The sequence below is a fragment of the Solanum pennellii genome, chromosome 2 (genome assembly GCF_001406875.1).
Source record: "Solanum pennellii chromosome 2, SPENNV200".
Taxonomy (NCBI): Eukaryota; Viridiplantae; Streptophyta; class Magnoliopsida; order Solanales; family Solanaceae; genus Solanum; species Solanum pennellii.
Window position 1 is genome coordinate 18,146,748 of NC_028638.1, and position 25,017 is coordinate 18,171,764.

Sequence of the window (25,017 nt, forward strand, 5' to 3'; positions counted from 1 at the left end):
TCATTCCCTGATGTCTTTGACCTCTTATTCTTAAACTCTTCTCTATCCCTCAGTTTTTCATTCTAAACTTTTTGCACATGGGTCATCAGCCTTGTTTTGCACATTTCACCTATTAGCATGGTTGCCCTACTTTCCTTACTTGATAAAGGATTCAACCCAAAAATGAATAAACTCATCCTGCTCCTCATGTGAGAAACCATCTCTCGATTTTTCTTAGCTCACGGGGAAAGAAACACCCTATGTAAGAACTCATAAAAATAGTCCAACTCACAATCGTTTACGTACAAACATGAGTTAGAAAGAAACTGTATAGACATGAACTCTATCGCACGAAATGAGTGTAAAGAAGTCAAGGAATTTTCTAAATGTCGCAGCCTCCTAATTATAGATGTGGAGCGACTCACCAAATTTAGGACTCTACAGAAATGGCTTCATATATACCCTAGTACTCTTGAACTCTGGGCTCTGATACCAAGTTTGTTACGTCTCGACTCTATACCTTGATGAGACTGGCAATCGAGAACCATTATTGGTTCAAAAAAAACCTTGGCCTTGATTACTTACTCAGAGGAAGACAAAATCACAAGAAATAGAACTCATAAAATAACATAAAGAAATAATATCTTAGCCAAAAAGGCAGCTCAATTCTGAAACATTTACAACTGAAATGAATAACACTAAGGAACTATAACTATTTGTCTATGTAACCTCTAAAAATAAAGAAAGATGTCGGGACAAGACCCCTGATCATCCTAACATTGAAATACTAAAATCAAAGTAAAAAATGTCCTCCAGAATGCAAGGAGACTCACCAACAGACTCTGAGTGCTCAACTAGATGAACGAGGCGCTAGGTGTTGATCCTGGTTACCTGCGCCTACATCATAAGATAATGCAGGCTAACAAGCATCACTACATTGAATGTACGAGTATGCGAGTTGGAATTCTAAGCATAACATAGGTTTGAAAAGTCTAAAAGAAACACTTACTTTGGCTTTACTCAACTCGTGAATAAGTTAACTCAATGTACGCAATAAAAAACATGCAATTTATGGAAATCTTTATAAAACAGTACAAAGCAACTTAGTTCCTTTAAGAAAATGCAATAACAAGATCAACTTTACTCATCTAATAAAATAATATAGTTTATGTGGGAGTTTCTCTAACGGACAAACCCCACCATGAGACTAAGTGGTGATACAACGTCTAGCCCTCGCTGTCAAAACTTTCCTATACTTTGTTGTCATATAAGATGCCTTAACTAAGTGTATCCACTAGTCTATGCTAAAAAGCACCTAAGGATTCATCTATGAAGTATGATCATTTACTACCCATGGTGGCTACATGGTTACAGAGACTTGAGTTATCTGAACTCGCATCCTCATATCGGTGCTCAATTTTACTCCCAAAACGTACTTAGCTCACATATTTTTCAAATCAAAATTTTTCTTCGATTTGAGATAATTACTCAAAATATAGCTTAAAATCTCCCTTGGGATCCATGTTCCCTTTTCCTGATCAAATGTGAAAACATTTTAAACTCTTGAGAACACTTAGTTCCCTTATAACTTTTTGAGAAATGGAATCAACTTTTTACTCTTTGTTTAACTTGAACTTAAGTCTCAAAACATTTGTGAAAGACCTTTGAAAACTTTACAAACTTCTCTTGACTTGCTTATTTAACTTCTAGACTTGACCCTTAACTTTCCTTGAATTGAATGATAGATTCAAGGTTCATGAAATCATGTTTACGGATGATTTCATGCTGTTTAGATGTACCTAAGAGTGTTGGAATAACCTATGAAACATAGGTACATTGCTAAGGAACTAGTAAGGAAAGATGGGGGAAGAATGGGAGGAAATGGTATCCCTGAGGTGCTCAGGCTGGTGCGCCACCCCTGAGGTCAAGTTCAGAAGCCCCTTTTTAGGGCTTTGAGGGGAAGAACAACCCAAGATCCTCCCCCTGTGTTCCTCGACTTTTCTTCTCCGTTTTTCATCTCTAAACCCTGTAATTTCACATAGCTATTACCTAAAACATTTATGACCTCGATATATATCAGATTCAACTCGAAATTACACCCAAAAACATGAATAAAATCTCAGAAACTTCCATAACACAATCCACAAGAATTCAAACAAATTTCATTAAGATTTCAAAGGATTTACTTTCAAATCTAACATACTTCACTAAATTGAATCATGATTGGCGCGTGGGTGAACTAAACCAATGTTATTTGATCTCACATATCTCGGTTGGATCACTCCTAAACAAAATTTACAATCGGTTCTTGAATGTTCTTGACGAATCTTGATACATCCTTCTCTTTTCTACTCTTTCTTTTTTGTCCAAGCCCTAGTGTGAATTTCAATTTTTCTAAATTGATCAAACTCTGACTATACCCCAATTAAACTCCTAAAAGTGAATTAATTAAGTTTGCTATGGAAAATACCAAACTACCCTTCCTAAATCCGGATTGGATTTTCCTTATTCGAACAACCCAATTTCTATTGGGCATATCTCCGTCATACGAATGCGAAATCACGCAAAATTGGTGGCATTTGAAAGATAATTCATTGAGCTTTTCTAAGGTTTCTTAAAACACACCTAACTCATCCTGATCTAGGAGTAATATTCATTTGAAGTTGACCAAAATCTCATTCTTAACTTAACTTAAAAAAATTTCCCGATTTTAGTTTTTTCTCAAAAATTACTATATTCAATTCTTAACTTCTTCCTAGTTACTTCAATTTACAAGATGTTACAATAACTTGTTGTTAGACTTTTAATATATGACTTCAATGTTATCTTTTGAAACTTTCTAGGTATCATTTCATTTTACCATAATTATGTTCGCTAATGATATTTTGTGGCAAATAGTTATGCTATATATTATGCTCTTATATATAGTAGTTCTTTTATTCTTTACTTTGTTGTTTAACGTGTTTTTTCATGAATCAATACCAATAAAATTTTACCTTTGAAGAGAATTTTCAAAACAATAATTAGGTTATGTTAAATGAAAGAATGGTACTCGTAGAAGAATGTGCAGAACGAATGATGTATTTATTTTTGAGCAACAGAGATACCAAACATTCAATGTAGATTTTGAAGTTAATCTAAGATTGGTCAAATGATGTTTTCTTTTTTTGTTTATTTGAGCTAAAACAACTTACCTGAACTATTGGGAACATGCTAAACATAGATGCTTTTACACTAGTAATAGAAATAAGGGAAACTCTTAATATGATTTGATAATCGTTCGATTTAAACAACCCTCAGTGATAGCAGCGGACCCGACCCTGTTTGATATTTGTAGCATCTGTGTTGATGATAAAACCCGAACCCACATAATATTCATATGCCTGTCTGTCCACTTCTAAAATTTAAGATTTCAAAAATAGGGTTTAGCGAAGGAGTTTTAAGTCAGTTGTAATAGTGGTTGAGCGAACCTTCCGAATTCTAAGGCTTAGACAAGGGATTTATGTGGCAGTACTTTCCATATGTATGCATAAATATCTCGAGGATACTGATTCTAAGCTAATATTTGTATGAAGGAATTAATCATGGATGATGTAATAATAAAAAAAGGCCTTACAAATTCCTATTGCATTGTTGTAAGTATTCAGGGGTAACATTTTATTTACTTCTTCGGTTGATTTTTGGCTGCTTTTGAATTGTCCTTGCAGTGGAAAGACAAGTACTTTCATGATGAAATTTCGTTCACCACATTTCTTTCACTACTTAATTGTTAGTTTGATGTTATCGATTATGTTCCTCTTTAGTTAACTTTTTTTTATATTAAAAAAATTACTTTTTGGAAAATATTTGTACGTAATAATATAATATTCATATAATAGTTTATTTATATACATTTATTATTCATTAACGCAATATTCACCTGCAAAGCACGTACACTTAACAAGGTGATAATAGTGATGGTTAGTTATATAAATGTTGATTATTATAAGTAACTACTGATAGTAATAAATGGATGTAATAATGGTTTATGGTGATAATTGCAAGTGATGGCTAATAGTAATGACAATTGATTTTGGTGATTTGTGATAGTGTGATAATTGTGTTTGGGTTGATTATGGATGTTGCAGATGGTAGGTGATGTGATTATGGTGGTAGTAGTTGTGGTTGCAATAGTGATTGAGATGAGAAGATGGAATAGCGGTGAATTGTCATGTTTGTAGAAATTATTAAAAAGATATCTTAATAATATTAAGACTTTTTTATAGAATTTTATCATTTGAGTCATTAAGTGGTTGTGAAATAAGAAAAATAAACACACTTCATACTTAAGATATAAATTTATTATTCTTTGGATCTTGAAAAAAAAGAATTTCATGAAATCTAAAAGTCCTTTTGTTTTAGGTCTTTTTTATTATGTCCTTTTGTTTTCAAGGTACAAATCATAATCATTTATATCTTAATTATTAAGGGCATTTATTTTTAATGATTTAACAAACACTTAATGAGTCTAAATGATTAAAATCTACAACAAAGTCTTAATATTATTAAGATATCTATTTAAGAATTTCTACAAAGAGGACAATTCACCACTACTTCATCTTCTCATCTCAACCAGTATTACAACCACAACTACTACTACCTCAATCATCATACTTCACCATCCACAATATTCATCATCAGCCCAATCACAATTATCACTACATCAATCACCAAAATCAATTGTCATTACGATTATCACTTGCAATTATCACCATTAATCATTATTACATTCACTCATCACTACTTATAATTATCTTCATTTCAACATTATATATGACTAACCATCACCATCATTACATACTTATTGTACTTGTTTTGCATGTGTATATTGCCTTAATGAACAATAAATGTATGTAAATAAATTATTGTATGTTCTTATAGTATTAAGTAGAAAACTTTTTTAGTATAAAAAAATTACTCAAAAAGGAACATAATAATTCACATCACATTATCAACTAAGTAGCAAAAGTAAATGTAGTGAACAAAATTTCATCATTTAACATACTTGTCTTTCCACTGCAAAGGCTATTCAAAATTATCAAAAATTCAACAAAAGAAGTAAATAGAAATGTTGAACCGGAATACTTACAACAATGCAGCAGGAATTTGTAAGGTCTTTTTTTATCATTTCATCATCTTCAATTGATTCCTTCTTACATATGTTATCTTAAAATCAATAATCTCGAGAAACTTATGCATACACATGAAAAGCAGGACCACATAAATCCCCCAGCTAAATCCTAGAATTCGAAAGGTACACTCAACCACCATTACAAATTACTTAAAACTCCTTCGCTAAACCCTATTTTTGAACTCTTAAACTTTAGAACTTAACAGACATATGTATATTAATATTAGGTCTGCGGCTATCACTGAGGGTTGCTGAACTCGCAGGGTTATCAACTCATATTAGGAGTTTTTCATATTTCTATTACTAGTATAAAAGCATCAGTGTTGAGCACATCCTTAATAGTGCAGATTAGTTATCCCAACTCAGATAAGCAAGAACAAAAAATATCCTTTGACAAATTTTAGATTAACTCTAAAATCTATATTGAAAGTTTAGTATCTTACTTACCAACAAATAAGATACATCAATTGATTCTACACATTCTTCTTCAAGTACCATTTTTTCATTCAACACAACCTGGTTGTTGTTATTTTTTTTGATAATTTACTTCAAAAGTTAAAATTATGTTGTATTGATACATAAAACTACACTTTAAACAATGAGGTAAAGAAAAAAATGAACTACGTTATATAAGAGCATATATAACATAATTATTTGTCACAAGTTATCATTAACGAAAACAATTATGGTAACATAGAAATGATAACCAGAAAGTTTCAATCAAATAAAATTGGAATCATCTATTAAAAAGATAACTAACTACATGGTAATCTTGTCAATAAATCAATATCACAAATGAAAATATTTATTTTAAGAATTTACTACGCACTTCAACTTCTTTAAGCAAATAATATGTTGCCTTTTGAAAACTCTTCAAGGGTTCCACTTCATGTTATTTTATCTACTTGTGTAACAAGACAAAAGATTTTTGATTGATTTAATCCATGTGAGAATTCAACAAAGGTTTTCCAAAAATTTGCATATGCTTCATGCATTTTGTATCTATAGGATATTTTCATAACAATTTTATCAAGTGACAACATCAAGTATGAAAAGCATGACATTAAATATTGTGTCATATTGTATCACGGATAATGTCGCCAAAATATACTTTGTCTTGGTACACAATACAACATAACTTATTGAGATCTCATGACTTCATTATTTTCAAGTAGCTATCCCTATCATAAGGTTTCATGAAGTGTTATGTCGTTGACTTTTCAAGAGCACATTGCCTCCTTATATGATTATTGAGATCCTTTGCTCCTCTCCTTTTATCAAGAATAATTCTTTTAGAATCGATTGGCCTATCAAGATTCGCGTATGTAGTAGAACCTATCCTTTAAGTACATTCAGTAGGAGCATTCTTGATTACTTCTTATCCCCCTTATTTTCGATAAACTAACATATATCTCAATCTATTAAGGAGAATTCGTCTTTGTGCATCATTGTATATCCATTAATCATATACTGCACATCAAAATTATTAGATGAAAACTATTTGATTCCTGACAATAAATCAATTAAGAAAAAAATTGATTATAATTTACTATCTGATGTATATAATTATTTATGTATGCAATATATTATATTTCATACCATGAAGCTTTGCTTTCATAAGCAAAGCTTGACCATTTATTTGAGGCATTTAATTCCATCAGCTTGGATACTTATCAATATTATAAAGATGAATCGTCTTGATTACACATTTTGAAATTGTGTCCTTAACTCAATTATCTTGCAAACATAATTTTGCAAATGTCAAACTATAGACTGACAACAAACACACGTATGATTCTCTTACATATGGATCTTTTTATCATATGACATTATATGTGAACGGACCCATATTCACCATTTATTCTTTTTAGAATTTAGTAATCTATTCAACATTAGTTGATGCAATCAACTTAAACATGAGTACAACGAACAAAAGAATTCTTGAAGAATCATCTAGTTCTTCAATGCATATCCTTTACTCAAAATACACATATTTAGGATGACCAATAATTCAAATCAACTAATAAAATTATTAGTACTAGTAAAATCTAATAATACTATGTCATCTGCCTTTTGCTTTTGTAAATTTCTAATTTACTATTATTTGAGTGAAATTTAATTTTATACTTTGGAGAAATTTTCAGATTTGTTTCTTCTCAATTTCTCTTACTCTTTTGAAGGTGAGTCATGAACCCATCACGACTAAGTGCACGTTTGTATTAATAAGATTATTTTTTTGCACTATCAAATTCACTTCAGTATTGAGTTTATTCATTCCCAAATGATAGGAATTAATCATTAAATACTTGGGATTAAAATCCTACATTGTTATCAAGACATATGGACTTAATATGATTATTAGAACACTGTGCCAATAATCATATTATTTGTAACAACAATGTTACAAATACTAAGTTACAAGATGACAATATGCACACATTACACCATCTAGAATGAGCATCTATAAGGATCATAAAGTATCTAAACAACCTACTAGGTGGTTGAATAAGTCAATAAATATCCTTATGCATATGTTTCAAGAACGCATGAGACTTAATCCAAATTTTCATTAGTATTGGTCTCACAATTAACTTATCTTATTCAAAGTAGTACAAGAAACTCATATTTAAACAATTTTTTTAGGCTCTTCAATGGATGACCCTTTGAATTTTCTATAATTCATCTCATCATTATAGACTCATGATGTCCCAAATGATCATGTCTAAGGATGAAAGTATTGGAATTAGGAAACTTTTGATTTAATATAGAGTTTAACTCAATTGACTAATCCTTGTCCAATACAAACAGAAAATAACACATGTCTTCCCAAAGAAATTTTTTGTGGTCAGGACCTTTTCCATGCCTAGCATAGTGGACTTATACCTCATTCACTTCAAAGAATGGGTCTATACTTTTAGCATTTATCAAAAGTTCCCATCATGAATAAAACACAATCATCTAAATATATCAAATTATGATAATTTAGTACCTCATTACATATTCATGATGTGCATTATTCAATCACTTATCTTCTTTCAGACATATTAGACACTACTACCATATTCATATTAGGCAATGGAGAAAATTTAATGAACTGGTTTCATCAGTTTTTTACTAAGCACATTATTTTGCTATAAAGTGCCATAGGCCATAAATCGATAAAACTTGAACCAAATACCTTCTTATCATGGTGCACCAGGACATTAGTCCAATATCTTAGTGATTCAAAACACGAATCCATCATTTACTCCCTTGATGTGATTAGACATGAAACAATCATCTTATAACTCACTTGTTGCAATTGAAAACATCATTATATCGAGAAATGCCGAAGAGGAAAAACTCACTTAGAAGGCAGAGTATCTCACCCACTTATTAAACCAAACAATATCAATAAAAAAGCTATGAGCTAAACTTAAAGGAACAAATTATAAGGATGGGCATTGTAATGTATAAAAGTAAAATCAATTGTTGCATAACTTAATATTGCAATTGTTGCAGGTAAATTACTTCAATATCATGATAAATTGCAACATGCAATAGTTAATTAATTATAGTCTAATCAGTGGACCTTATTCACAAAAAATTGGCTAGTTTTGATAATCTAAAAGTAAGTAGACAAAAAATAATGAAATCTGCTAACCTTCATAACGTTCCTACTAACGTGAATCATATATATGAACTCAAAGTTAATTGGTTAGAGATTCATATTGATAACGTGCTATGGAACTCTAAAAAATAATAAGAAGAATGTAGGAAAAAAAGAGAAGACTTACTATTTCTCTTATTAGATAAATTAGGAATTCCTAGATCTAGCTTACAATGAATAGAACCCCGCTATTTATAAGGAAACATTGACTTGCTCCCAAAGTTAGGATTCCTAAATTCTCTACAAATAGACATTCATTATATCCATAACACATACTTTGATTTTGGTAGAAAAAAGGATACAAATAAATTAAATTGTCAGCTGATTATCATTTATGGCATATAAAATGTTTACTACAATAGTACATTTAATATATACCAATTTAGAGTATGTTTTGCACGTGTTTATTAAATTAACTAATATAAAATGATTAGAACAATAATATATTTATAAAATATTATTAATGGTACACTACATGCAATATTTGTCTAAATAATGATGATAAATGTTATTAAATTGATACAATATGGATTTAATATATTTGAATACTTTTGTTTTCACTTGATGAAAGTCGTAATTTTAATCATTATGTCTCTTACGGTAAGTCCTTTTGTTCCAAGTTCCAAATCATAATCATTCATATCTTAATTATCAAATGTGTTCCTAGTGACAAACCTCGTTTAGAAGTTCAATGACCATTTTGAATTCAAGAGTAAGCTAGTTCTTCTAGGATGCCTTGAGCTCTATTGCGTTAAAGTCCACTGTTTTTGGACTCAGACTATTTGCTAAGGTGTTGTTTAGTTTTCGACTTGTAACCCTTATTCTTGTACTTTTCGTTAGTAGAGTTTTTGTGCAATGACTTTCAGGTTCTAGGAGTGGTATTTCCACATTCGTTTTAGTTTATTTATTTAGCTCCTTAATAAATAATTTAGTTATTTAAAACTGCTTTTGTGTCTTTAAAATCCTAATTTTGATTTATTTTGTTTAGTTTGGGTTGTAGTAGTGGTTCTTCCACTGAATGGTTAGTGTAGGTGCCAATCACAACGGGTTGGATCGTGACAAAGTTGGTATCAGAGCCTAGGTTCGTTGATCTCATTCTACAAAAATGATTCTACTAGAGTCTTGTACAACGGTACAATGAAATCCGTACTTTTCTTCGAGAGGCTATAGGACATTAGGAAAAAACTCACTTCTTTCTACTCCTTCATGCTATAACTTGAATCCAATTGGTATCTGGGTGATACAAATTTGTATATTTGCTCCACTCTGTGGTTTGAACTAGAGCAACAAAAGGGAAACACCATTACTAGAAAGAGGGGATATGTATAGATTGTTGATAGATTAAAAGGGTTATCATTCTGAACAAACAACCATTGCCTTAGATAGATGACATTGTTTACCTATTGCAATGTGCATTGATTTTCTCTAAGATTGTTTTAAGGTCTTGTTACACTCAGTTAAAGATTGAGACAGTTAAGAATTGGGTTCAACCAAGTTCTATGATTGCAATTAGCAGTTTGTGGGGCTCACAAACTACTATTGTCGCTTCTAGTATGAGTTGAGTCTAATTGGTATTCCTGATTCCAGTTGGTATCTCAAACGAGTGAACTAAATGGCGTAGTATCGACTAAAGGTACACAAGGAAGCTAATTGGAACTGAGAAGGTTCCAATTGGTATCTGGCCCTAGGGGTGGTATGAATGCATGGATGATCAGGAATGGTCATCCAAGAAGCGAAATAATTTATTAAGAATTTGGACTTGCTTGTGAATTGTATCTTATAAGCTTTGAATGCATGCTTTGTATCTTGTAAGCTTTGAATTCATGTTGCTGGTTGTCTGAATTAATTGTGAATGTGAAGTTGTAATTTCTTGAATATGATGAGGTGATTATGTGCACAATAAAGGTATGTCGAAACTTTCATATGTGCAATATGCTGGATTATTCGTTGAAGTTATGCAAGTTGTAAATAATTGAGTATCGTGAAACTCATTGTTAAAAGGAAGATATCAACTAAGGATCGTGTAAGTGTCTGGGTGTATCCTGGGATGTGTGGGTTGTGGTGTTGAATTAACAAGAATGAATTGGTTCGTGTATCGTATGATTCATTTGGGATAGACATGATTTCTCTTAGCTTGGAGAATTATCCTAAATTCTTTAGGCAGAGCTGGAACCTTTGGGAAAATTAGAAAAGAGAAGAACCCCAGAAAATTAGTTTGTCTAGGTTCTGTTTTCATTTTGGCCGCTGGAGTAGGTTTATTCCCGCCAGAGCGATGTCGTTATAAAGGGATTTCTCCCGCCAAAGCAGTACATGGCGAGATAGAATCTCAGCCATGTCTCCTTTATATTCTTAGTCTTAATTATGGACCCCAAATTTTATCTCAGTGTTCAACAATCGAATATAAGTTATACGGTGGGTTAAACTCCTGGAGAACTTGGGCATATGAGGGTCGGATATAGTGATCACAAGTACTGTAATTTTTGTGACTGAATGGCTAATGTGATGTTTGATCCATATTATACTTATCCATACATTTCAATTCAATTGAATTGGGATTTGATGTAGTTTGTGATATATTTGATGTCCCCATCCATGTTTCTACCCCAGTTGAAGAATCAGTCGTAGCTACCCATGTATATCATTTTTGTCCTATTGTGGTTATGGATTTTTAAACTTGGTTGATTTAGTTATGCTGGATATGACTAACTTAATATAATCTTAGGCATGACTTGGTTGTCCCCCTATTATACCGGACATAATTGTAACACTAAGTCAGTAATTGTAGAGATCTGGGTAAGCAAAGTTTAGAGTCGAAAGGGGGTACACGTATGTCAACTAAACTTGTATCTTTCGTATGGGGTAGGAAACTGGTAGGACAGGATTGTGTGACGTAATTGGCTCATACAGGGGATGTTGAGGTCCGATTCCCCTTTATTGAGTCTATTCCCAGACTTTTAGAATTGAGAGAGCTTAAAACTCAATTTTAAGAGTGTCTTGATAAAGAATTTCATCCGTCCTAGTGTTTATAAGTGGGGTACTCTTGTTTTGTTTGATTAAAAGAAGAAGGGTACTACGAGGACCGATGATTTTATCTTAAACCATAAGAGAGTGGGAATGATATGTTTATGGATAAATAAAGTTCCATTGAGTATACTTGGGTGAAGAAAATTGAAGGTTTTAGTAAGAGAGTGCGTACCAAGATTGGGTAAGTTCTTTGAATTTGATGAGTTTACCTAAGTTTGAGGTGTCGTGTTGATGAAATATTGGCTTCATAGTGATAGTAAAGGCTGACTGATCGTAATGGTAGTAAGAGTTCATAGTACATTGTGACGGGATGCAATTATATAATAAGATTGTGGCTAAGCGAATTTTGTGTAGTAATTATTACTTGAGAGTATCTAAGGTCATGTCTTTCTAAAATCTGATGAGTAACGTGGTTGTATGGAAAGTTTTAAGAGATGGTGGGCGACACCACTAGTATGGAATTTCAAAGAACTAGAGTCATAATGAAGAAAAAGTGGGATGAAGTGCAGCCTCTAGGGAGAGGTGAGAGCAAGAATATTATATTTAATTACAAGGGATAAAGATGTACTTTTAGAGGGCTATATGATTGGGTTCAGAGAGGCATGATTGTGACTATTGTAATTGTGTCACAAGTCCATCAGATTGGTTATAAACTATAGGGAAAGACTTGAGAAAGAAGTGTACATACATTAGCTTAAAGGTGATGAAAAGTGTTTTGTTTTTGTTTTGAATTATGTAAGTAGATTTCCAGGAATCGACCTTAGCGCGAAGAAAATTTTCTGAGTGTCATTAGTTTGGGGAGTGTTGTGAAATGGGATTCTAGAGATTTTTGGAAAAGCTCTCTGGTTCCGTCTGGATCGCTTTAGCGAGATAATTGTCGCTCTAGCAGGGCCACTGCAGCGGGAAGGTGGTCAGTGTGACACGCACTATAGGACATAAAATTTTATATGAAAGACGAGTAGCCCACTAGTTCGATAATTCCACTTTAGCGGGCATTCTAGTCGCACTGGCGCTGCCGCTGTGGTGGGATGTGCACCGTTGTGGCGGACCAAAAGTGAATTAAGGTCATTAGTAAATGTATAAGCTAATGTTAATACATAAGGGGATGGTGTTAGACGATTGAATTTACAATTAAGATTTTCATTGAAAACCTGCAAATCTCTTGATATATTTTGTCAAAGTATGAATTTTCATGGTGAGGCATGGTCAATTATATTAGGTATTGAGCATTGAAAGTATATGGTTGAGTTGTAAAGTTGATTATTAATGATTGATTAAAGTACCTAATAAATTTTTTCATTTAAAAAGTGTTGGTTTAAGTAAAGTAAATGGTTAGAGTGGTCATGATGGGTGTTAGTATTAAATATGTTGACTTCACAGAAGGATGTGAAGAGTATGTAGAGTTAAGTGAATGGAAATGGCTGGTATAGACTTTTCCAAGGAAAACCTTGCGTGTTTTTTGATAAATTCTTATGTGACTATCTATTTCTTTTTGAACATGGTTGTGAGTGTGATACACTAGCGATGCTTACGTAAGTTTTTACTTTTGTTGGTGGATCCCTAGTGGAGGATCATGTGTACTGGACATGCGTTGTTCTCTTGGTTGAATGTGGGGATCATTGGGTCCAATTCTACTATTCTTTAGAGGAAATCTACTATTATTAAATCTAACATTTCAATGGTGTTGTTGGATGACTTTGTATGCTTGGACATATCCCTCGACGAGTAATTGTTGCCTAAAGATCAATTTTTTATAACTTAAGCTTATGGAAATTTGTGTTATGAGATGGAGATGTTGATAAGGAATATGATTGTTTGAGTACTATGAGTGTGTGTTGGTTGGTTCAAGTTTACCTCTAATTGTAGGGAGTAGGGAGTTAGAATATTATCCTTGTTATGATGTGAGAAAGGATTTGTCTTGATGTTGTGTGGGATTCCTCGATAAAATGTCGCATACAAGTGTATGATCAATTTTGGTGGTTATGTGGGATAGCCTTGTTGTTAGTTAACTTGACATAAAACAATAATTATCACTAGAGTATTATGATGAATTCGTTGAGATAATATACGGATGGATGTGTAGGTATTCATTTGGTTGGTTTAGGGACGAAGATCATATCACAAGGTGAGACTTATTTTTGTTAAACAAGACCTGCTGTATGAGGAGGAATCGGTTGAAATTCTTGATCCCCATGTTCGGAAGCTAAAGAGATGTGAGACAAGTATCTCGTGTTGCTCAGTGATTCAGGTACTACTCTACCTTTATCTTAGACATGTCTTTCCTAATTGATTACTCGGGGACAGGTGATGGGTAAATAGGTATCTATTGTAAGAACCTGATTCCGTCGTTATGGAAAAGTCAATGAAGAAACAATTGGGGCTAGAAAAATTTTTGGTAGTTACTTAGAATTTCTAACCTAGTCCAGATTTAGACGAAATCGGAGTCATAAAGGTGTAGGCAAATCTGATAATAAATGACAGATCTAATTATGAATTTTATTATATGAATGAATAACAAATATAATAAGGAACACGTAAAACTTTATGGAATTGAATTCGGCTAAGTAGAACTCCCGAAAATGATCTTAGAGTGAACGATAACATTTTGTCTTTGGCAGGCCGCTGTAGTGGGATTAGGGCCGCTGTAGCGAGATGGGTCCATTGTAGCGGGCCAGACGTGACTTAAAGTCGATAATAAACCCCTGTACGACCTTATTTGTCACTTTTTTTATTTTTAGAGCCAAGGAGGCTACCCCAGACGAGTTCTTGACAACTTTTCACTATTCTTGAGGCTAATGATAAGATTTTAACACCCCTAATCCGTTTCAATCCACATACCTATTCTCTTGAGTTATTATAGATGGGGAAGGGTTTTTATCTGAGAATTATGGTGGAAAAAGCCCTAATTTGGGTATTTGGATCTATGGTTGATCAATGGTTATTGTGTTTTTTATAATCCAAATAATTAGACCTTGGATTGTTCATCCTTGTGTATATTAATTGTTGTATACCTAGAAGAAGCGGGAAGAATTCGAAAAGGGAATATTTAAGTTTCTTAGGAGATTCGAGCTTGGACTTGACGTTGGTGATGGTTGTGATTTCATGTTAGTGTGATATATATAATACATGTATATATATGAATGTTGCATTATTGATCACCATAATCGTAAATGAGGATAATTGAATAATTATATGACATGAATCACCTCTTGTTGTATGATCTTCATGATGTAATTGTGATTGTGATTTTTGTGTATGAATAGGGATCAAATTTCCATGTTTCGACAAGGTAACTTGGATCAAATTGCCACGTTCTGGCAAAAATATTTGATCGAGTCATCACGTTTCAGCACAACTATGGATCGATTTCCATGTTCCTGCAAGTTAATAGTTTAGGTCTGGGTTCCATCAGAGGACCAGTGAATTGGGTTCGGTGAAAGGATCATTCAATTGTATTGTATCTACTTGTAATGATTACGTTCTTATCTAATGATGATCTATTTGTTGCTCTAAAATTATTTAATTGTATAATGTTGAGAATTGTGAAATTGTTCATTGATGTGAGGGATGATAATATTGTATATGTTTAGTATATGCATGTTTTATAATGTTGTGGTTACTTGTATGTGTTTCAGTTATTGGGGGTAGCTGTGTGATCCTACTAGTACTATGTGGTTCTATATTTATACTGCACTTGCTCTTCTTTTTGTTAAGTACAGGGCATCTTACGGTGGATACAGAAAGACCCCGTTCAGAAGCTCAATGACTGTTTTGAATTCAATGGTGAGCTAGTTCTTCCGGGCTATCTTGAGTTCTCTTGGGTTTAAGTCCACTCTTTTTGGACTCAGAATATTTGTTAAGGTGTTGTTTAGTTTTGGTATGTACCCCTTGTTCTTGGACTTATAGTTAGTAGAGTTCTGGTACAATGACTTTCAGGTTCTAGGGGTTGCATTACCGCATTAGTTTTAGTTCATTTTCTAGTTCTTTAATAAATAATTTAGTTGGTTAAAACTGTTTTTATATCTTTAAATGTCTAGTTTTAATTTAGTTGCTTAGTTTGGGTTGTAGTAGTGGTTCTCCCAACGGATGCTTAGTGTGGGTGTCAATCACGACGGGTTGGATGCTTAGTGTGGGTGTCAATCACGACGGGTTGGGTTGTTACAAAAGCGAAAGAGACAATTAGTAAACTTACTACTAGATATTATCTAGAAGTTTGCAAAACAAAATTAGATAGATGAATAATAGGATTATCCGATAAAAAGAACTCAATAGAATTACAAACATGTAATATGTTTAAAAGAGTATAGAATTCTTACATGACATCTAATTAGTGCCCAATCTTTGTCCTCTCTTGAGAGTTTCTTCCACTTGTTTGAAAGCAAAATAAAATTTTGAGCAATTATCCCCAACTCATTGGATAATTTTGCTGATTGATTTGGTTTAGTTGGTCTTCCTTTACCAGTTGGGATCTCTATTTTCATCTTGCTTCTCATAGCCTTCTTCATTTTCTCATGACCTTTACCTCTATTGCCACAACCATTCTTCATTTGTGTAGAAGCATCCAAGGAAAAAAAAATTAAAGTCAGTTCAAAGTTCCACCTATTATCTAAATCATATTGCACGTATGGAAGAAAAGTATGAAGACTGAAACAACTAAAATATTTGCTTTATTTTTTTGTATATAAACAAAAAATTAAGTCAAAAAAATCATTGACAAAACAAAGAGAATATACAAGAGGTACTAATACATCTTTTTGTTTTTTTTAATCATTCATGTCATCTTTGTCTATTATAAGCTTCACATACTATATAAATAGCGTTGAGTTCCGACGGTGTAGATCACAATACCTATCCATTAGTAAAAAGTTCAACTTGGCCAATAGGTAAATAAAAATTTATTACTAATCAATATAATAAAATGTATTAACTTATATTAATTTATCTAATGATTGAGTATCTTGAATAGTTTTCCCTGTAAGTGTAGTTTGCTTAAAGACACGTCCACCTGGTGCCATTTATTGGCAGAACACCATCAAAACACAATAAGTAATTTTAGAATGTTAAAAAGACATAAAATCCATTAGTTTAATAAAAACAGGTATATAAAAGAATGAACAGTTGACAACTAAAGAAAAAAAAATCATAAATCATCAATATGCAAAGTCTCACTCACATCATTTATTAATAATATTTAATCGTTATTTCTAATATTAATTGAACTATTGAAGCATATTGAAGAATCATTGGCTTATAAACGAAAAAAAGTACTTTGGATCCTCAGACTACAACTATGATCACTATCTTTCTATGCAAAACTTTTCCATTCAAAAGCTATATAGAGAAATATCAAGACCTTTTCCTAGAGTTCAATGAATAAGACGAGTATGCAATAACTTGGGAGCACCAAAATGGCTCTTTATATTTAGAGTAGCAGCGTTAGGAAGATTAGCTACAAGGGACAAACTTGATAGATGGGGATTCACATAACTTTGGAATGTCCTTTATGTGCTACTAGTTTGGAGAGCATTAGACTTTTGTATTTTGAATAACTTTGTTGCTATGATGGTGTTGACCTGGAAAGAAATTATCCTTAATTCTGAAGACTTGCAACAAGAACTTTCTTGGATGACTACAAAGAAAAGAAAGAGCTCAAATGAAGTAATATTTATAATGGTAGCGGTTAGATGTGTATACCACATTTGGAAGGAAATAAACTTGAGGGTATTCCAAACATGATCTAAAGGCGAAATACTGGCAATCAAAATTATCATACAAGAGGTTTGTCAAAAAGGGACTCTAAATGCAAGTGTGGGAAGAAGGTTATGAACTCTCATCTGTTACCCTGTGAATTCGCACATAATAGAGTTCTTTAGTTAGGCTGAAGTAAGATATTGTTGTTGATGAACTAGAGTTATTTGTAGATTTATTTCCTTTTCAAATTTTGTAATTCCTTTTGGTAATAAATAAAAAAAATACCAAAAAACTAGCAGATTAAAGAACTAGTATAACATATAAAAGATATAATATAGACATTGCAGGAAATGTCCAAATTTAAAGGCACAATAGATTTTTCTAAAAACTTTTGTAATAAAATAAAGTGTTAAGAAGAATTTGTAGGTCTTGTAAATACCAACCCCCGTGAAGAAATGTCTATTAGTTTCAGTAAAAAAAATAATTGTGCCACACAATATTCATATAAAATGATTTTGACTTAGTTCATTCAAATCTAAAGTTTCATTTTCCTATCCTAATTTTGTATTCCAAGTTCAAGAAGCAAGTTTCACTTGATAGAATTCCATACCATGTTTTCACTACAATTCATCATCTCTTTCCTAAAAAATTGAGTGAAAACATCAATATATGAATAAAATAGAGAAGTTGTTTCAGTATATGCCTTGAAAATTGATATGCTTCAATAGTATGTGTCACACACCTACACTAAATATGCACACCACATAAAATGTAATTCACATACTAATTAGAGTGCTTCTAATTCATAAACTTATAATTGACTACATAAAATGTAATATACATAGTAATAGAGTGCTTCTAATTCATAAACTTATAATTGGCTATTTTTACCTTGTGATTGATTGTCGGACACAATAGTAAAGCAATATCAATGTATGTGACACAAATAATCAATGAACAAATCTTCTGCATATAATTGTCTATTTAATTTTTTGCAGACATAAAATAGGGGGATTGATAAATACCTCCTCTTCTTTTTCAGATTCAGAAATTCTGCTTCACTTTGTAAAGATAAAACTTTTTTTTTCTCACATATATAGTGGTTGTCCTGAAATTAATTTGGAGAAAAAAAATAAAAAAGCGCTGAAAGAAGGTTTCTTCTTTTTTTTTTTGGCTTTCTGGAGGACGATTATGAAGAAGTGGGGGAAGCACATATGAACCCTAAAACTTAGGAAGTGAAGAAGTGGGTGATCAATTTTCTTTTAGCTCCAATATTTATATCTACTTTCATCCGATACTTACAAAATAAAATTTCACAAACAAAAGAGAGTAAATATCATATTATTTTAGAATATAAAATTGCACAGAAAGGACATAAATGTACAACAATTATTTTATAAAAAAAATAATACTGAAGACATAAAAAAACATAAAATTGATGTCTTACAAATTGGATTAATGTGCACCTTCTTCAGCTGAAACTCAAAATTCAGGATCTTGTAACTTGTGTTAATCATTTTAAAAGTTGTAGAAACACTAGAGAACTCATTGAAAAAATCATAGGAATCTATTTAGGGTAACACATTGGACCTTTTTGTCTCTCCCTGAAGTGCGATACTGCTCCTATAAAAGCTTACCGGAGCTACAAAGATGATGAAGACATTAAAGTGACATGATATTTGAGTGAACTTGCAAAGATCGAGACCTTTGAATTAGATCCGAGGAAAATCTACATTATATGTAGAAAACTTCTTGAATGGATCAAATTGTGTCCTTCAAAGATTAAGAAAAACGTATCCTACATTTGGTAGAAGGAGGTAAAGATCACGTTGGGGAGAAGAAAGGAGATGAGGATCAGGTTGGGGGAAGAAAGGAGATGAAGAGGTTTGGTGGAGAAGATGAAGAAGTTCTTACACTTACCTGATGGTAGATTTTGGTACTTTTGAGCCTATATATATATATATATATATATATATATACATACATATATATTGCTGGTATGGGGCATGAGATACTAATGAAGTGATTGAGTTGAGAACAAATAGGCCATATATACCTTATCTCTTCTCATGCATAACAAATTTCTCTCTTTCTACACTTTCTTGATAAATTTTCCACTTCCTTAGATATTAAAAACATAAATGTCATCAAGTGTTTGCTCATCAACTTCCATTTCAAAGTTCATCATATTGTAGAAACCAAATGTACCACTATGACAGACCTCAAATAGATTCATGCTCATTTCATAAAAAGTTGTCTAATCAAGGACAAAATAGCATCTAGCCGTGTCCTTGCATTTTCAGCCAAGTCTCCCCCTAATGGTGACATCAATTATGCAAACTTGGTATTCACTCACACAGAAAATCCAACTCTTTTCATTTCGAATACTATCATTAGAGGTTTCTTAGAGAGTTCGACTCTAAAATATGTAATTCATATTTTCATTGAAATGTTGAACAATTCAAAAGTACAACCACACANTATATATATATATATAATATTAGAACTGTCTAAATTCTTTTTCATTTGGTTCTATTCTTATGTAGTTGCACGCAAGTCCACCTCCATCAATCCACTTGTCTTTACTGTCATGTGATATCACAAGTTTACAGAATTGATTCAATGATGAATTATATTCGTAAATTATTAAGTAGTAAGAGAAGTATTTCATAGTATTTATAAGGAGACCACAATTATAAAAACACTTAACAAGAAAAATATTTATCAAATACGATTGTAATGATATATTTGAAACGAATGTTTCTAATTGAGCTATATATTGAATAGTTTTAACTTATTTTTATTGTGTAGGCTTCTTAGGCAAGTTTGAATTATAAATTATCTCTCTACTCGATTATTTTTATAATTTAGATACTATTTGGTAGTTTTGACTTTATTCTTTTAGCTCATTCAACCACTCATCCCTTATCGATGTTATGATAGTTTTTCTTTAAAATGATTTTTCATGAGGGCCAAGAAAATTAGCGTGATATTTTTAATAGTTGGGATCATTGATCTTGTTGTTTATATTTGATCAATTTGACTTAAATCTTACTGACATTCTTCTCTAGCAACTCTTTCAAGAACAGTAGAGACGTTGAAATCTAGGAAATAATACATCATTGGTTTTACCGCAACTTCTTACACTTTGTCGTGTATGTACACGCCATTTTTATCTTTGTTAGTTTTACTATCCCACCATTTAACATCGGTCATGATCTTAAATTGAATAATAACACAAGTGATGCAACTAATTAATCAATATTTATAACGATCCTAATCGTCGTTTATTAGGAAAGACAAAACATTGGGAAAAATTTGGGCCAATAATCCTGCCAGAGAGGGCCAGATGTTGCTAGGGCGACGACGCTCCGGTGGGATTGTTCGCACCAAAGAAGGATAGTCGAAAAATGAAATTATATGACGTGTAACCTTATTTTCTCCTTTTCCCCAAACAACAAAAAGTGGTGAGGATTGCCCCAAAACCCCTTAAAAAGGGCTTCTCTAGGATATGGAAGGTAGGAGAGAGAGAGATTTCTAGTATAATAACTTGCTCTTGTCATCCAATACCCAGAATTGGAGGTATAATCTCGTGAAGTTGCTTGGCATGTAGGTAGGCTAGGTTTGTTACTGAGTATTTGTAAATATTCACTTCGTAGTTTATTGGTAATTGATTGTAGAATTTAGTTTAAGCTTTAGTGCACCGATAAAGGGGTAGTCATACATGTAATTTTAGTTGTTCCATCAGGATTACAATGTAGGAGTAGGTGATGGTTTGGTTTCATGTTTGCGTGATGTATGTTGGTAATTGCTTCATTATAATGCAAGATTGTATGTGAATTAAGCCCTGTTGATAAAACCTAATGAAATGAATATGAATGAACAAATGTATGCCATATTCAGCATCTGATTGTATGATTATGAGTATGTTCATTATGGGTGTGATCGGGATTCTAATTTCGCTGACTGGATCGGGTTTTACAATTCCAACATGTATACACGCATTGGATTGGGTGTCACGTTCTGACACACTAACATATATTGGATTGTGTGTCATGTATCGACATATATACATGCAATGGATTGGGCATCATGATTCTGACATACTAACATGCATTCGATCGACTGTCACGTTCTGAGGCACTAATAGTGTGGGTGTGGGTTCTATGAAAGGAACATTGAATTTCCATATCTACTTGTTGTGAGAATGTGGAATTGTGAATTATCCCTAAAATCATAATCGATGTGTATATATGTGTTTATCATGTAGTGTTTACTTGTTATATCTCATTAATGAATGAACTGTAAATGGTGTGTTGACGTCCACATATAATCTTCAGGAAGCTATGAAGCATTCTAGAAAGTCTTTCCATTTCTTCTCTCCTTTTATTCAATTCATCGCTTGTGGCATGAGTTGAGTCCAATTGGTACCTCTTGATTCCAATTAGTATCTTAACAAAGTGAATTAGACGCCGATGTCACGAATGAAGGGACACAAGCAAGGTAAATTTAAACTGAGAAGGATATTATTGGTATTTGTCCTTAGAGGTTATATAAAATTTCATGGATGATCAATAATGGTCATCCATGGAGCAAATTAATTAATGAATTATGACTAGTGTATGAGTTATAGCTTGAAACTGTGAATGTATGCATATTGTTGTCTTAAATAGTTGTTGGAGGGAAATATACATGTACTTGGATGCTTGATGGTTCTTGTGATATTGTGATCAACGACACTAGCCTACAATCTGAGTGTCTACGAATCGAAGCGAGTATAGTAACCTAACCAAGGGTTGGGGTTGTGTCCCAAGGGAGCGGTAGTGAAAATAATAGCTAAACTAGAATTTTCATTCTAGTTAGTAGTAGTTTAAGAAATTATCGCATCAAAACAAAGTAAATTTATTTTGTGGCACCGAAGTGTCAAAAATCAAAAGGGTTTGTCACAAGTAATATAAACAGTAATAACAAACTGGAATCAAGTATAACGAGAAGTCCTTAGGGTGTGACGGTAATATATGCTGAAGTAAACCATTGGGTACATGCTTTTGATAGGAAATTTTGCAAGATAATAATGACTAGGCTAAGCTTTAGGTGAAAGTAAATTCCCTCTCAGGAAACTTATCCCATATCAAATGGGTTCCTCTTGGACACCCACTAGTCTAATGAAGACAAGCCTACGCCTTACCCACACTTGCTCTTTTAATGATGGGTGCTAGGATACGGGACTAGGGTTCACCCTCTTGGGTTGAACCTCATGTCGCCCCACTCCTTAGAACAATAGTCTAGCGGTCTTGGTTTCGCGACCTCTCTCTCGAGCAAGCCAAAAACAAATGAGTGGTTTTGTATTTGCAACTACAAACCCATTAACTTAAACCACAACCACGAGGTGAAATCATCACTAAAATGCATCTAACCTATCAGCAAAAATGACCCTACGGTAATATCAACACATATTTGCTACATTACACACTAAGAATGGGTGTTAGCCACATATTAAGCAATAACCAAATACACAAAAAATGATAAGTAACTCAAATGGGTATAAGAAATTAAACCGTAATATGAACAAAGGAAGAAAAATGAACAAGACCCACTTCCGATTTGACGAGGAAGAGATCCTTTTTTCAAGATCCCACAAAACCCTATCCAATCATGAGGTAAAAATATTAAACTTAAGAACTAAGTCTAAAAATTACAAGAAAATTATGTCTCTATTTTCTCCTCTCTCTAAATATAACAAAGAGTTTAGTATTTATAGACTTTAGAATTTGTGTTGGCGAATTCGTTCAGCGAGACTAGTCGCGAATATTGAGTGATTCGGTGATTTACCCTTCTTTCTAGATCATCGCCTTTTGTGCTTTACATTCGTGGTCTATGCGTTCTAGATCATTGGGCGGAATAATTCTACTTCGCGAAACTACTCGACGAAGAACCTGACTGCTCCTTTGCATCGCCTTTATGATCCACTTCCCTCAGGGCTTCGCTTGCTGGGACAATGGGTGAAATGCATCCTTTTGGATAATCTCCAAGTATACTTGGCGATGATCATGCTTCAACTTCCGCTTAATTCATCCTTTTTGTTCCCGTTTTGTTCCTAAGTGTCCATGTTTATACCAAAACTTCAAATACCTGAATCGTAGGAGTTTTTATCATATATTGAGATAGAGTGAGCATTTGAGGACACTATTTTCATTAAAATAAGGCCCGAAATGATTCAAATCTGAGGACTCATCAACACCCATAACATAGATTTTTGTTTGTTCTCAAGTAAAACTCAAGTTCAGCAGTTCAAATAGGATGTCTCAAGTAGTGATACACAATACTTAATCATGAACATATACAACAAGATTCAAATTACTTATGCAAAGATCGATTGTATACTCAAAGATTCAAGTTGTGAAACACCATTACCAAAGATTCTTGTGCTTGCAGTACTTACTGCTCATGCAAGTTCAGCTCAACAAAAGTATACATGCCCTCACACAAAGAATGATTCCATTCACACACAAGGTTTAATAAATTTAAATATTAGGAATCAGATGCAACACTCACACTCACAAATAGGAACACAATGCATGTGTTTACACACAGATTTGCCCTTATTTTCAGATCGATCTTTGGTCCAGCTCAATTAAGATACGAAGGTCTTTCTAAGGCTTGTAATAGGGCTGAGTGCAAAGGTATGGACATTTAGGCTTACTGACTTTTTCTCATGAGATGTGGTAGCCTCAAGACATTTTGTTATCTTTCTTTTATCAATTCATTTTCAAGTGCTTCTAATTCATCTTTTATTCTCCTTTATGGATTGCGTGGAAAACCAATTTGTTTTGTGCTTTTATTCCACAACTTTTTATTTTTCATTCTTTCCTTTTCTGTTTCTTTTCTTTCTCCTTTCTATTTTTTTTTATATGGAGGGTTTCCATTTTCCCGCAACACCATGGGTTAAGGAAGACTTTTTTGCACTTCTTGACTTCTCCTTCTCCTTTTCACCACACCCCCAACTTAGGATTTTTGCCTAAGTTGGATAATCACTTTAAACCACAAATCAAGAGTATTATAGGTGGTGGATCACGTAAGGTTTAGGGTTTATCAAGGTTCTTCCAAAGACGGGTAATACAAAAAGGGTGTTTAAAAGAGTTTCACACACTCACGGCCATAAAAGAGGTATATGTCAAAGTTGTCTTAGAGTGTATAAAATTGCCTAAGATCATCTCAAAAGGAATCCTTTCAAAATCAATCAAACTAACTAGGCCAATTCTAGGTCTATTCATGCAAGATTCAAAGTAAGCTCATCACACAATACATTGATACTTAAGCCAAATAAGACTACAAACTTTTGCTAGTGTGCAATGGTTATTTCAGAAGAATCAATTCAATAAATGGCTAATCACAACGGGATACAAAGAGTTCACATATACAACTTCATTTGTCCTTGTTGTAGCCGTACATTCATTTTTGTTTGGTTGAGAGCACTATGTAATTTATCAGTATTGATCGAAAC

At 32.9% G+C, this 25,017-nt stretch overlaps 1 long non-coding RNA gene across 2 annotated transcripts; it reads right to left on the reverse strand.

The window, feature by feature from the left end:
- Positions 1 to 750: 750 nt before the first annotated feature.
- Positions 751 to 19,444, reverse strand: LOC114076165. Of its 2 annotated transcripts, XR_003576990.1 has the most exons (3): positions 18,961 to 19,444; positions 16,139 to 16,363; positions 751 to 876 (listed from the first exon to the last, which is right to left on the reverse strand). It is a non-coding gene; the product is annotated as an uncharacterized LOC114076165 (long non-coding RNA). The 2 variants fall into 2 exon arrangements; XR_003576991.1 differs by lacking the exon at positions 751 to 876 and having other exon boundaries at positions 16,054 to 16,363.
- Positions 19,445 to 25,017: the final 5,573 nt, after the last annotated feature.